Genomic DNA, 14,200 nt, shown 5'->3' with positions numbered 1-14,200 from the left:
TTATATATGTGGTGGTGCAGGAATGAGTCCTAAAACCCGGAAATGAGTTTGCATTTTAGCACTTCTGGTTCCCTTGTCTGGAAGTCAATGGATTTTTTGAATGGGTTTTTAGTTAGTTGCCTGAAATAAAGTCTGTGGTTAAAACAAGCTTAAGAAATTTTAATGTTTTGTTCTACAATATAAAATACGTCAGTAAATATCCCACTAGTGAATTTTGAAGCTTTTATGTCTTAAAGAAGGCGGTTGCTAACAAGTGGCTAAATGAAGCTACAAAATGTCATCACTCCGACACTCCTTTAGAGCCTCATTGTATTCTCACGCTCATGCGACCGTGGTGTAGTTAGTTTATAGCCTAACGTTAGCTTTTTACTTCTAATGATTATCTAACGAAACAAAACTTGTAAGTATCATAAACGTGTGTTTGCCACAGAGCTTATTTTCTGCAATAATCCAAAACCCAATGGAAAAATCCCATTGTTTTTTTGTCGAGGGAACCCATACAATTCGGGGTTTGCCTACAAAAATACGTCATCCATGCACCACTCTTCTTCTCCTTTAGTGTTTATTGGCGGTTGGCAAACCAACTTAGAGGTGCAAGCCTTTGCACCACTCTATTGAACCTGCTAAAGGGTACTATGGTGTAGCAAAAGTTGTGAGTATTAGGCTTCTCAACCCCTGTCCGTCTCCTGGTTTCACAAATATGATATTTCCAGATTACTGACAAGTAAAATCCCCTACTAGGTCAGTGAATTCCGAAAGAGACAATTCATCCTCAAGTTCTTCTCTAAGACCATAGAGATAAGTAGACAGTAGCCCCCTCAGACCAACCACTGTACGTTGTCACTAGACAGGCACATTTACCATGGACAGACTCACTGAATCTGCTCCACTAGTCAGTCTTGTTGCTCTGGCTACCTTTCTGGCTCTCTCACTATAGTCTGTTCAAACCAGACCTATCACATACTGTATATGGCAATGCAAACGCAAGTTAGTTAGTGAGAAATAACTTTCATGTTGCAAAATCTACAACAGCTCTTGCAGCTTTTAGTGTGAAATTGCATCACTATAACAAGCATACAGTCAAAAAGGCTACACAGAAGGTCAAGGACATTTTCATTCAGCCAGCTAAGTAGCTGTTTACACACAATATTGTAAAATGATATGACAAGACCAATTCTTAAAGCTCTGCAATCTTTTGTAGTTCAAACGTAATTCCTATGAATTCTAAACAACATGTGGAAAGTTATGGATTTCACCTTCCACAGAGAGGTCACTGCACATCTACCACGGACCGGGTGGTGTAACATAATTTAGATTTCTTGGACAAAGAGAGAGTAGTTGATGTATAAGAGGGACAGCTGTATAGAGCACGGCTCAAATATCGAAAGGTTAGCTGCCCAAGCGCCTATTTTCCTACTGCTATACTGTTCTGTACACCAGCTTCATACAACCCAAACTGCTAATAGAACCACTTAGAACCACATCACCGATTGGTGCTGTGACCCTGTTTGACTGGCCTGCCCTTTTCTGATGATTGCTCTCACATGCTGTCTAAACTTAGTCGACTCAGCTATTCATCACATCATCTATGTTAAGCACCTGACACTGCTCTATCTAGAAACTGCTCCTACCAACCCTGCAAAACGTGACACACCAATCAGGTTAGACGAAATCCAAAATTGTTCTAGAACAAAGATTTGTCAGCCAGGAAGTTTTGCATGCAGAGACACTGATACAATGAATTATGGTTATTTGCAGTGGTGGAAGGTAACTAAGTACATTTGCTCAAGTACTGTACTTAAGTACAATTCTGGGGTACTTGTACTTTACTTGAGTATTTCCATTTTCTGCTACTTTATATTTTCAATACAATTCAGAGGGAAATATTGTACTTTTTACTCTACTACATTTATTTTTAGTTACTAGTTACATTGCAGATTCAGATTAATAATACTAAATATAATCAACAAATAAATTAATGTATTATTCTGGACAAAGATAGCCTATTTACTGATCGCTGCTACCCAGCAGTATCTAGATTAAAAAACAAGTCCCTCCTTTACCAGCTGGTACACTAAAGTGTTGAACACATTAATGCATTAATAATTATAATCCAAGAATATGTGTTATTTTGAAATGGGCCATTCTGCATAATGAGTAATTTTTGTACTTTAAATATATTTGAATGCTAATACTTTCATACTTTTACTTAAGTCAAATTTTGAATTAAATATTTTACTTGTCACAGAGTATTTATAGACTGTGATATTGCTACTTTTACTTAAAATGTCAGAGTACTTCTTCCACCACTGGTTGTTTGTGATCATGTTTACACAGATTCTTCTTTAAACGTTGTACTGCACATGTGGAGAGATGGATTATAAACAGGTTGTGGTTGTCTTTTTTTAAATATAGAGTAAGAAGAAGAGACATTTTCAAATATGAATTTATGCAACTGAATCTTCCGGAGGATTAACACCTCCATGTCTGTCTTGCTACTGGCTGGCTTATGTGGTTGTGATGTGGTCTTGCGATTACGTTGCCACATCATAAAATCATCATATAACAACCATAAGTCATACTCTAAGCCAAACTGAGCTATAATCTATCCTGCTGTAGACATATGGTTCAGAAATCATACCCCTGAGATTGAAAATGAAAACTCGTGGAAACAATGTAAGTTTTGATGACTAAAAAACCTAAATGCTGTAACTGACTTAAGACATGATATTAAAATATTGTGTTTAATCATAGGTTTTTAAGGTTGTGCAATTTCAGTTGATTTCTATCACTCAACTTCAACGTGGTGTAATGGCTGGCAAATAATAACAGCATACCGAAGCAATTCTAAAACCTTAATAAAACCAATAATACACAATTAATTTAGAGACAACAGACACTAGATTCCATGTCTGTAGTTCTACATCACAATGACTTAGTTACAGCCACATAACTTTGCTTTCGGCATAGTTCAACTCTGAAAGAGACTAGGACTCACTTAAGACTTTAGGTTCGAAGACTTGGCAGAAGTCTGACATATACAGACGTAGGCAAAATTGTTGGTACTCTTCCGTTAAAGAAAGAAAAACCCACAAAGGTCACTGAAATAACTTGAAACTGAGAAAAGTAATAATAAATAAAAATTTATTGAAAATTAACTAATGAAAATGAGACATTGCTTTTGAATTATGGTTCAGCAGAATCATTTTAAAAAACAAACTAATGAAACTGGCCTGGACAAAAATGATGGTACCCTTAACTTAATATTTTGTTGCACAACCTTTTGAGGCAATCACTGCAAACAAGTGATTTCTGTAACTCTCAATGAGACTTCTGCACCTGTCGACAGGTATGTTGGTCCACTCCTCGTGAGCAAACTGCTCCAGCTGTCTCAGGTTTGAAGGGTGCCTTCTCCAGACTGCATGTTTCAGCTCCTTCCACAGATGTTCAATAGGATTTAGATCAGGGCTCATAGAAGGCCACTTCAGAATAGTCCAATGTTTTGTTCTTAGCCATTCTTGGGTGTTTTGGGTCATTATCCTGTTTGAGGACCCATGACCTGCAACTGAGACCAAACTTTCTGACACTGGGCAGCACATTTTGCTCCAGAATGCCTTGATAGTCTTCAGATTTCATTGTACCCTGCACAGATTCAAGACACCCTGTGCCAGATGCAACAAAGCAGCCCCATAACATAACCGAGCCTCCTCCATGTTTCACATTAGGTACAGTGTTCTTTTCTTTGGATGCTTCATCTCTTCGTCTGTGAACATAGAGCTGATGTGACTTGCCAAAAAGCTCCAGTTTTGTCTCATCTATCCAAAGGACATTCTCCCAGAAGCTTTGTGGCTTGTCAATATGCATTTTGGCAAATTCCAGTCTCGCTTTTTTATGATTTGGTGTCCTCCTGGGTCGTCTTCCATTAAGTCCACTTTGGCTCAAACAGTGACGGATGGTGCGATCTGACACTGATGTACCTTGACCTTGGAGTTCACCTCTAATCTCTTTGGAAGTTGTTCTGGGCTCTTTGGTTACCATTCGTATTATCCGTCTCTTCGATTTGTCATCAATGTTCCTCTTGCGGCCACGTCCAGGGAGGTTGGCTACAGTCCCATGGACCTTAAACTTCTGAATAATATGTGCAGCTGTAGTCACAGGAACGTCAAGCTGCTTGGAGATGGTCTTATAGCCTTTACCTTTAACATGAAGGTCTATAATGTTCTTTCTGATCTCCTGAGACAACTCTCTCCTTAGCTTTCTGTGGTCCATGTTCAGTGTGGTACACACCATGATACCAAACAGCACAGTGACTACTTTTCACCCTTTAAATAGGCAGACTGACTGATTACAAGTTTGAAGATACCTGTGATGCTATTTACAGGACACACCTTAGTTTAACATGTCCCTATGGTCACATTATTTTACATCTTTTCTAGGGCTACCATCATTTTTGTCCAGGTCAGTTTCATCAGTTTGTTTTTTTAAATGATTCTGTTGAACCACAATTCAAAAACAATATCTGATTTTCATTAGTTAATTTTCAGTAAATTTTTATTTATTATTACTTTTGTCAGTTTCAAGTTATTTCAGTGACCATTGTGGGGTTTTCTTTCTTTAACGGAAGAGTACCAACAATTTTGCCTACGTCTGTACAACTTCAGATAACAAGATCATTTTGAATTTTGCGGGACTGAATACTAAAACAATATTATCATACAATAATAATATAATATTTTAGAGTAAAAGTGGATCCACTGAAGTTTATTATTTTTAGTCTGTAAAGCACCTTGTAAACCTTGTTTTGGAAAGGTGCTGTATAAATAAAATGTGTTATTATGATAATTTTATCACTTTCATTTACTGTTGCCCCATCAATTTCACACATGATAACATTGCAACACAGATTATATGAAAACTAAATTTAGGGCAACTTCAGTCATTAAAAGTGTTGCTAATATGAGAGCTGAATGATCAGTTTGTTTGCACTTATTCCTATTAAGCACTTTTAAGCAAGTTTTATACAACAAAAAGTTTATTATTATGATTTATAATTAGAACAAAGGCAAAATCAAAATTGCTGCCAAAAGTATGTGCATTAAGATAAAGGATCACATGGGTGTTTTTGCATGGTTTAGGTTTTATGGATTTGCGATACATACAATAACAAAAAACATAAAACAGACCTATATTAAAATCACATACCATAGTCTAAGGAGTTAATTAAATGTAATTATGATAACTGACTCACTTTGGACAATTGACAGTTCCAAGTTTCACTGCCGATTGTACACACTCTTAAGTGAGCAAGCATGCTGAGAGATACACTTACACCATTCCAGCTTATGACTCAGAGCTATAAATACTAGAGCTGCCCTCTGCCATCCAGACACACAGTGTCCTTAATAGACTAATATGGACTTTTGGGCTACTGGCACAGTGTGCTAGACACTTCAAACCAATCTTGTGATGAAGATGGGGACTATAGGTGTCAAGATGGATGGCAACAGAGTTGCTAATTAAAGTTTGCTAATACAATTATGAAGAAAATGAGTCCATGCAACAGTCCACACAGTCACATCACCTGGCCACATCCCTACTACAACTGCAGTGGAATTGATCTCTTTGAAAGAACATTATCAACCTTTTGTTATTTACATTTCAGGATATTCACTACATTCATTTATAATAACAAAGAAAAGTTCAAATGCGTTGTTAGAACATTTGTTATCAGAAAGTACCAGAGAGAGTAGCTAAATATGTGTAGTACCTCTAATGTATGTAGTAAATAATACAAAAAATAAATTGATTGAACTCAAGTGATTCAGATATTGGGCAAAACTGACAAAATCTGCAAAATCAAGCGTATCGTTTGGTCTCTGCATTTGGCCAGAGAGAGCAGAGTAGCCACGTTATTTCTGCATCAACTACTCTTTTTACCATACGCTTCAACTGGGAACACAAAATGTTTTTTAAAAAATGTCGTAACTGACATGTCAATTGTTGAACAACCCAGACAGCTTACGTTCAAGAATGTTTGTTAATTTATTTAATTCAGGGGACCGGAGCTGCCATTAGGCTTTCAGTAGCAGAAAAAAGCAAATTATTGAAGAATGAAATCTGTCAGCAGTCAGTTAGATGAAGAAGAAAAACAAATTTCAGAGACACATAATTTAAACTACATAAAATACACCTTAAAGGGGCACACAAAAACATAAATGTTTTTAGGAACTCTTCGTGGAAAATATCAAATTCAACAAACTCTGTGTTGCTTGAATCAAAGTCTATTTAAGTGTGCAAGTTCCCATTATTTTCCAATTCTGTTACACATCTCTATTGTTGCATCAAAAAGAGAAAAAAAATTGCAAATATTTCATAACATTATGCATGAGATCTGAATATGATATACAGATCTTATTTTTGGCTGTGATGTTTTGACCCTTCTTTGTTTTTTTTACCTTTCAAATATATTGCCAGTCCATGTGTAACTGTTGTCGTGCTCTTCGGGTCTGAACCCTTGACAGCCGAAAAAAAGTCTCTCACAGTCAAAGCCATGTCATAGCAGAGCTTATTAGCTTCATGTGGTCATTTAAAAACTCCTGCACGTAAATTTTTTTATAAATATACACACCTCAGGTGTTTCTGTTTTGTTTCACAATTCAATTTAAAAGTAATAAAATGCATAAAGCATGAAGAACAGGTTCAATAAAAAAAGCATGCAATATTTGTATTATTGTAGTGAATGTACGACATCCACGTTAAAGTAGGGAGTAGTAGAATTTGTGTCACAGCTCACAATTTAACCTGCAGCTCACAAGGCTTAGAAAGAATAATAGTATACTGTAGGTCAAGTCAAGTCAAATTATCTATAGATATCTTAGTTTCACACAAGAATGTACATTCGGTCTTTTGACCCGACTGAAATTGTATTCTTTCTGATTTGTCTCTGTTTATTTTGCCCTTTCTGTCTCAGCAATGCGACTTCTGCTGTTGCTACTTCTGCCTGTCCAGACTTTTTTCCTTACTTTGATCAAGTATCCACTACAAGAACATAGGAAAGTGTACATTTTACCCTGCTTTTAAGTGATAATGTGTAGGCTTCTACATTGGAACTCAACTGGACCTCAATTGGAACAAGTCTAATGATCAATTTGCGAAAACACACCTAGAAATTAATTTTCAATTTAGGAAAAAAATTAAGTATCGTGGAAAAATGGCCGCGATCATTGAAATTACTTTAACTCCTGTCTCCTCCCGAGACTCGGCTTTCTCATGCAGCGCCCAGGCGCAGGTGCAAAGACTGACAAGAAAATGTGATAGTCCTATTGTCCATCAGGAACCCTGCTGAACACATGCCTTAATAATTAGAACAACAAAATATTTGGTATTACAACTTATTGATGTCATGCATCAATAAGAGATAGGGTAAAAATTAAAGTCTGTTTACATTGAGAAAAACAACTCTTAAGTATCACAAGACTTTACAATCAACAGACTAAAGGTAACTAAAAGTAAATGTGAACATTATTACAGACGAGAACCATTGCTGCATCATTCAGTTTGCCAAAAAGGAAATCATTTGGGATTCAATACAGTCTAAATGCAAATGATAAACAGCTGACATCAACATCAATAGATATTGATGGATAATGGTTTCCTATCATGTATTAAAAGCTTTTAGGACACATCAACTAATGTTAAAGTTAGACATGCATTAATATTGCTAAATACAACTAGTCTGAAACATCTCTCTGCGCACGTCTCAACAAATGTTTGCCCTGTGGCCTAGCAACACAATATAAATTATGATGACACTTTATGCAAACTAAATCAAATATTTTTCAGGAAAGTTTTGAAAAATAGCATTCTGTTTTGAAAGTCTAATTCTGAGCCACATTGTCCTCGCCAAGTCCAAAAAAACAACAACACACACACACACACACACGCACTTTCACAAAGATCACAGGCAGCTCCGTAGTCATAACAAAACGCCACATGGGCCCAATCCGTCCACAGAGCCTCACTGGAGGAAGTAACAAATTAGAGGAAGGATTCAAGTCCAGTCCAGCCACAGAATAGCCCTCAACTGAGTCCAATGAAACATCCAACAAAATATTCCACAATGTCCAAACACACTGCAGCTCCGTAGACGGCTATAAATCCTGCCTCTTTGCGGATCCCCCAACACAGTACAGCTGACAAGACTTACCACCTCATACACTATGCTAAAACAGGCTTCTACTGAAAATCACACCTGGAGGTATTGCACAAACACACCAACCTTGACAAGACAAGCAGCGGAGGTCCAAGTTACACCTCTGACACTAAACTGACTGAGTGCTTCTCTGTAGCCTGACCTCTGCCCAGCAGCTGTGACTGACGTATGTCTCTACCCTCTATCATGACGACTAACGTATGACTAACACATGTACATTAGCATAACATCACAGCTAGTGGTCTTCACCCTACATGAGTTACGCTGCTCCCCTGCATTACTGACCACTGGACAGGGAGAGGAGACATATGATGAAAAGTCACAAGTGGTCAGCATGTGTGTGTGAGGACAGGGGTAGACCAACACAGGGAAGTATTTACAGAGAAGGTCTTGGGGTAATGCTGTGCAATCCTCAAGCTGCTGCTTCCTCAGCGGCAGCAGTTTGGTCCACACAAAGCTTAATGTAGAGAGTTGTCAGGTTAAGTAATAGAAAACAGCAAAATGTCTGATTACTACTGACATACTACTCCATCTAGGGCTGTAACTAACGATTATTTTTCATAGCCGATTAATATATTGATTATTTTGTTTGGTCTATAAAATGTCCGGAAATGGCGAAAAATGTCAATCAGGTTCCCAAAGCGCAAGATGACGTCCTCAAATGTCTTGTTTTGTCCACAACTCAAAGATATTCCGTTTACTGTCATAGAGGAGTAAAGAAACCAGAAAATATTCACATTTAAGAAGATGGAATCAGAATTTTTTTAAACTTTTTTTTTTAAAACAATTACACAAACCGATAATCAAAATAGTTAGCGATTAATTTAATAGTTGACAACTAATTGATTAATGGTTGCAGCTCTAACCACATCCATCTTTTGTAGTATGTATGTATGAACTGCATATTCTTTAAAGAACACCAAACAATATGCCACTCAGAGATATAGCCCTTTTGGTTTGTGAGGCGATATGGTTTTGATGGATTCTTTCCCGGCAGAGATTTTCATTTTTTCCTGAGTGTGTCTGGTGATGAACGGAGACAGAGCATAAAGTAATGTCCGCACTCATCTTGGTCACGGCGAACTAGATGACGATTAGGCTTTAAGCAGTGGATTTTGTAGCTTTGTGGAAGTGTTTTATTGTACTCTTGTATTTATTTTATTGTAAGGGGCTTCTTCTGTACTTTGGAAAAATACTCTATCACCAACTATTCCAAAAGGGATAATGTAAAGGAGAAGAGTTCCCAAATGACACAAATCTATCAAGATATACTAGCATCGTAGGTTTAAACAACTACAATAAAAAGTTAATGTGAAATGTATTAACTTGCAAAACATGAAGTGTTTGAATCTAATTTACTGACCAAGGTTTTATGTGAGATACATGTGCACTTCAGACATTCCTGTGCGTGTATCAAGTGTCAAGAAGCTTCCCTCCATGTAACTATATGCTACAATTATTTTTCTTTTGAACATTTAACAAATTCAAAAATGAAAAACAGATTATTTGATATACCAGAATTTACGCAAATAGAAAAAGGGTATTTTTTAAGCATAATTAAAAAAAAAAAAAAATCATTTACAGTGAAAGCAATCAATAAGTAAACTGTTGAATGACTAAACAAGATACTTATTATTCCTATGTTCATAGTGTAGGAATATTTAACCTTCAACAGGGACATGATTTTAAATATCACATTAGGTAAGCTGAAGCTATAAACTTGTTTGGTAGGTAAAGCATAATATTGACGTCCAAATGTTTTTGTACAACCACATCTCTAACGACAATACAATTATATGAACATATGCAGTCGTTCTGACTTGACTGAAAGAATTAATTGTTAAAGGTACGTCCCTCATTTCAGCTTTCTCTTTAGGATGCTGCCTGAGGGAGCGCGGCAAGCTTGAAACACACTGCAATCAGAGTAGCTGCTATTTTAAACCTTATTTGTGTGTTCTTTATGTCCCTTACTAACTGCATTGTGTGAATAAATTAAGCACATTCAATGTTCTTTTTTTACATTGAAAGGATTTTCTCCTTTTTCATGTGTATAAAAGGATATGAGGCCAATTATTTCCAATTCAATATAATAAAATTACCAAAACAAAATATCTATTACATTTGTAATTAATTTCCTTTTCACTTTTTTAATATACCATTCTATAAAAGTGCTGTTTGGATTTATCACTCCTCAATTAAAGACGGTAATAAAATAAAAATGTAAAATACTTTTTTTCCCCTTTCATTATTTTTTTCTCCATTTTCTTATTGTATGGCATGTAATCCCATTGGCAAAGCAACCTTATTCAGAATTACAAAATACAGTCTGTTGCAGCCAATAAATAAATAAAAACAAGTACACACTGTAAAACAGAATCAGTATCCCATGAAAAAAAATATCTCAAAGCAAAATTAATTTACGCCTACAATTTCATAAATTATTCTGCCCTCTTCTATGGAGCTCCATCTGTAGATTTTTAGCAGCTTTAAATGAGCGCTTTACCTAATCACACAAGCATTTAACTCCGAGGGAGGTATCACCCTGACAGATTTACAGTAACTCCATCTGTTAGCATCACACCCAGTCGGCAAAGAGAGAACAGGCTGCTTTTTTGCCAATACCATACGATAATCAAAAGAGATATCACCTGAATATATTATTATTATCATAATTATTTTTATGGTCACTAATACAGTGAAATAATTCAAACATAGAGAAAGGGGTACGGTTACATCAATAACAATAACAATCAAGCCTGGCCAAGTTTGATGCTGCCATACAGATAAGCGTCCACTGTATTAGTAGTATTTTTTTATGTGGGCTCACAGGAACTACGACATGGTCTGTCCAGTACTAATAATGATGTTAGAACAAATCAAATATGACCTTGTATGACCAATGTATGATTATAATTAATACATAATTATGTATGTCAGGTTATATTTTCATATCTACAGTTCTGAAATTGAGACTAGTAAGATATCTCACAAGAGCTGAGATCCAACTGACAAATGCAATAAATTATATTGTAATCACACTGTTTTGTTATATGTATTTTAGTTTGCATTGTTTAGTTTTTTAGTTTAACTTGGGAAGTTTTTTAAGCTTTTGGAGCTTGACATTATAAAACCGTCCTCCATTGATGAGCAGCTGTAAATGAAAGTAGGTGTTGGTGGGTGGATGTAAGAGTTTTTGATCTGAAACTACAGCTGGAAACAGATTTGGAAGCCAGAAATCTTCAGTCAGTCACTGGTGTTTACCAAAAACTTTTCAACTCCTTGTGATTTCACTCTTTTCTTTAAAATTTTATTTTATTTTTTGTTTATTTGTATTTGTTGTTTAGCAAATCTGACACAGTGTGGTAGGATGGGACAGACTTTATGATCACGGGAAGAGGGGAAAAGCACCCACACATACAGCATAGGTGTCTTTCAAAACACTTTTTCCATGGCCCACTAGGTGGTGCCACATATTGCCACAACTGTCTCCAGGAGGTCTGACAGGAATGTATCAACCTGCCATATGAGGGCACTGTACTTATTTTGATCAGCAGTCCAGCCTGCTAGAATGGGAGTCACGATGCTTACAAGAGATATTTTATGCCAATTCATTATACATAGTTGACTAAACCTTATATATAGACAGAGTGCTCATTGCAGACAACAAATGCAAAGGCAAATGGGAGAGAGAGATATGCATACAAGCTCACATGAACTTCAGAATATGTGACTCGAGACACAAATCAAGAGGAGACCATCTTCCCAATATGGCAAAAGCAGTTACTGACATTCAAGAGCCTTAATTTAACTTTTCAACAAATCAGACACGTAGCCGCGGCCTGCATAGTCACATAGACACCATCATGCCATGAGAGATGGTTTCATGGGGCGAGGTATGGGTGAGGAAGCAGGGTCAGCTTGCCTTGCTCCGCATTTGGCACAGTTGCAAACGCAGTTGGTTCTTGATTTACGGCACCATAGCAATGGGTGAGGTATCTGGGCCACAGAGACACAGGGACTGGCCCCCCATGACCACCTCGAGGGTGGTACGTCTACAGCAAGGCATCACTTTGATTCATACCATGTTTCTCTGATGATGCTTGTAAAATGGTCAGATTTATGCTCTGAATCAGTCACGGGGTTTTATGAAGTAACATCAAAAGGTAAACTAAAGTTTGTGAGGTAACAAGAATCGCATATACCCGGCCTTGGCATATCACTGTCAAATAAACCTATAAGTTTGCATGCCTGACATTAAGTCACTGACTGAGTCACACACAAACACAAGTCAGACCAAGAGACTTGAAACTAAACCCTGAGAGGCTACACTGGAGACACATTTTTCTGCATTTCTCTGTCACATGCACATGGTAGCTGGTGATCTTGTTTCAACCATAAGGACTGCGTAACACGGGATATTGGGGTCACAGAGAAACATACAGGTCAAAAGGAACCCTTTGACCTGACAGCTGCCGCCCAACTGTGAAACTTTAAAAGCATTCAAAAAAGTATGTCCCCTCACAGGAAATCTGCAATTAGTCTTTAGAGCTATGCTGACATAGTGCCCACGTGAGGACTTAAGGGTGACACCTGTTTGGGGCATATGCTAGGAAGTAAAATATCACTGCAAGCTTGGTGATTAACCTCTAAAAATGTAAAGAGACAAATCTCAAGAGGAAGGTTTTACAACAGCATAAAACACACAATTTATAGTTTTCTTGCCTGGACTATGCACTTTTCTGAAGTAAACCAGCAATGCTTTCAAATGTAAACCATACATTGTAACACCACCGTTTTTCTGACAGATTATCAACACTTGCCCCTCTTTTCTGGCCTATCAGGTGTTCTGTGGTCAGTTTTTAATGCAAGAGTGCTGACAAGAGCTAAGAAAAGCCCTCCAGTTACCTGGGATCCGCTGACATTGAGTGTCAAACTGGGTGCTGAGAGCTGGGGGCCAGGTGACTGAGTCGCCGAACAGTTTCCTTGGACTTTGGACAGAGAGACATCAGAGATCCATCTGGCTTGTCAAAGTTGCTGCCGGCAAGAAGGATGGCGACCGCACATGCTGAAGGGAAAGTCTACACTTACAGTAGCTACTGTTACAGCAGCCACAAGTTTGACAAAAGAACAGTCCCTTAATCCAACAGTCAGTCAAAAAGCTCAGGAAGAGGGAACTACATAAAGGGAGAATTGCAGGAAAACGGGTCCAAATCAGGTAAAAAAAAAAAAAAAGAAAGAAAAATATTCTTTAGCAGGTTAATGCTTAAGTTGGATTTGATGGAGAAATGTTTGCCAGGTAAGGGATTTCAATTTCAATCATTTCCCAATTTGGGATCAATAAAGTACATCTATCTATCTATTTAAGCACAAGAAGCATCACAAGACTCAGAGGTAAAGTAACATGATGAGTGGGGGAGGGATTGTGTTGGCTTTGACAACTGAGTCTGACCAGCCATTTTTCTTGCTGCTCTGAAATAGTTATTTATAGCTGCTGCCTTGGTGTAGACAGTAAATTTATTTTTCACTAGCTGCTGCTGTGTCGTGCGGTGACTCAATAAAAGTCTATAATTTTTGTTTATGAAATTCTGCAGCTCCAAATATAAACATATAAAATGGACCATTACATTTTCGACATGCTCCTAGTCCGTTCTATTCATGAGCATCTGCGGGGCAGAGTAAGGAACACCTAACTGGAGTCTTCCCCGACAGCGGTCAGCAACATCGGAGCTATATTGGTGTACAAGGTGACGTAGCGATGATTCCCACAACCCCTCCTTCAGTCCTTCTCCCCCTTCTCATATCCCCCTCTCTCTCGCCGCTCTTACCTCACTCTCCTCCATCTCTGTCCAAACAAGTATTGCATTTTACCATCTGTCACTGCCGTCATAATTACAAACCCAGTTGTGTTGTCCCACTCACTGACTTCCTAGCCAATGGCAGTACAACTCCCTTCTCACCTCCCATCATTTTTTTAAAAAATACTTCATT

The 14,200-nt window shown here is 37.5% G+C and overlaps 1 protein-coding gene across 3 annotated transcripts in view; it reads right to left on the bottom strand.

Annotated features, from left to right (window-relative positions):
• The window catches only part of rbm20 (RNA binding motif protein 20), a 57,885-nt gene that overhangs the window by 23,213 nt on the left and 20,472 nt on the right, over positions 1-14,200 (bottom strand). Inside the window, exon 1 of one of the 3 annotated variants that reach the window (XM_074629200.1) lies at positions 8,279-8,378. The exons of the other annotated variants lie outside the window; for them this stretch is intronic. The gene's annotated coding sequence lies outside the window, so the exon portion shown is untranslated. Of the gene's footprint in view, positions 1-8,278; positions 8,379-14,200 lie in introns of those variants that run through there. 3 annotated transcript variants of the gene reach the window in all.

This window comes from Sebastes fasciatus, chromosome 3, assembly GCF_043250625.1.
Source record: "Sebastes fasciatus isolate fSebFas1 chromosome 3, fSebFas1.pri, whole genome shotgun sequence".
Lineage (NCBI taxonomy): Eukaryota > Metazoa > Chordata > Actinopteri > Perciformes > Sebastidae > Sebastes > Sebastes fasciatus.
Note: the sequence above shows the minus strand (reverse complement) of the source record. Positions and strands in the feature narration are given on the sequence as shown.